Source organism: Oreochromis niloticus, linkage group LG3 (assembly GCF_001858045.2).
Source record: "Oreochromis niloticus isolate F11D_XX linkage group LG3, O_niloticus_UMD_NMBU, whole genome shotgun sequence".
NCBI lineage: Eukaryota > Metazoa > Chordata > Actinopteri > Cichliformes > Cichlidae > Oreochromis > Oreochromis niloticus.
In genome coordinates this window covers 76,195,009-76,196,483 of record NC_031967.2, presented here as the reverse complement: position 1 = coordinate 76,196,483, position 1,475 = coordinate 76,195,009, and positions in this window count along the sequence as shown.

Genomic DNA, 1,475 nt, shown 5'->3' with positions numbered 1-1,475 from the left:
CTTTTTATTTTTGATTGTTTTACTTATTTAGACATTCAATCTGTTCTCTTTCGCTTATCCTTGTGAGGGTTGGAGTCAATTCCAGCCATCTTAGGGCAAGAGGCAGAGTGCAACCTGGACAGGTCACCAGTCTGTTGTAGGGCGAACACATAGAGACAAACAACCATTCTATCACAAAACGGCTGTGTGTAGGCAGGAGAGGACCCAAATGTAAAAGTCACCAAGACGGAATGTGAACTCAAAAATGGAGCTTTATTTGCTAAAAACAAGGCAAAACGGTGCAAAACTAAAGTGGGAAAACTAATAATAAATCATAGATAAAAACACAGGGAGAATCACACAGCTATGAGGGAGGACGCGACACTGAACACAGGAAATACACACATGAGGTGATCAGGACAAGTGGCAACACATGGGGGGGAAACGCTGAAACAAATGAACATAACAATGGCTGTGTCCGAATTCAGGGGAAGGATGCTGAAAATGCCATATTTGGAGGCAATGACATCACAGCGACGCGACGAGGACTGTCCAAATTCAAAGAGCACTCAAAATGTGGCGACAAATGTGTCCTACTTTTCCGCGAATTTGAGGGTTAGTCGTGTCCGAATTCAGGGGAAGGATGCGCCAATGCCATATTTGGAGGCAATGACGTCGCGGCGACGCGACGAAGGCTGTCCGAATTCAAAGAGCACTCAAAATGTGGCGACAAATGCGTCCTACTTTGCCCTGAATTCCAAGGATGGTCCGATGTATCCTTCATGTCCTACTATATCCCAGGATTCATTGCGGGTCATAGAGGAGATTTGTTTCTGATAACGATGGTGGTCGAAGCAGGAGAGGAAAACACTTTCAAATGTAAGTATATGAAAATCTGGTTGTACAAAAGTTACATTTTTATAGCGGTCGTTTTGTTAAGCTTTGGGCATCTGCATAGACATGTTTCTTTTCTTTAAAATAACCGTAAACCAGCTTGTATCGGGGGTCCCGCGATTTTTCATGTATTGCCGCTTACATACAGCTAATTTTGATTTCTTCGAATTGGTGATATGTTGTGGGGAACAAAGACCAAACGGCTTAATTTATTAAAACGAGGAGAAAACGATCACCTCTTCACTGGGGTGAAGAATTGGGCCGCTACGGCGTGGATGTACAAGAATAAATCAATGTACACATCATATTCATATGAGTACGGTCCTATTAGCCCTCATGCTCTACAGCAGCGGTCCCCAACCTTTTTTGCGCCACAGACCGGTTTATGTCAGACACGGAGCCTTTAAGGTATCGTGGATAAATACAACCACATAAAATGATCCGACCAAGACAAACTGTGGTATTTTGTAAATATAATAATAAACGTGAATGTACTGTGTAACTGTGTAACTTTATTAGCAGTGTCCTCCTGAAAATGCACCAATATTGACAGTAACATCCTCCTCTCTGCCACTTAATGCTCTCTGGTCGCTATGGTAACT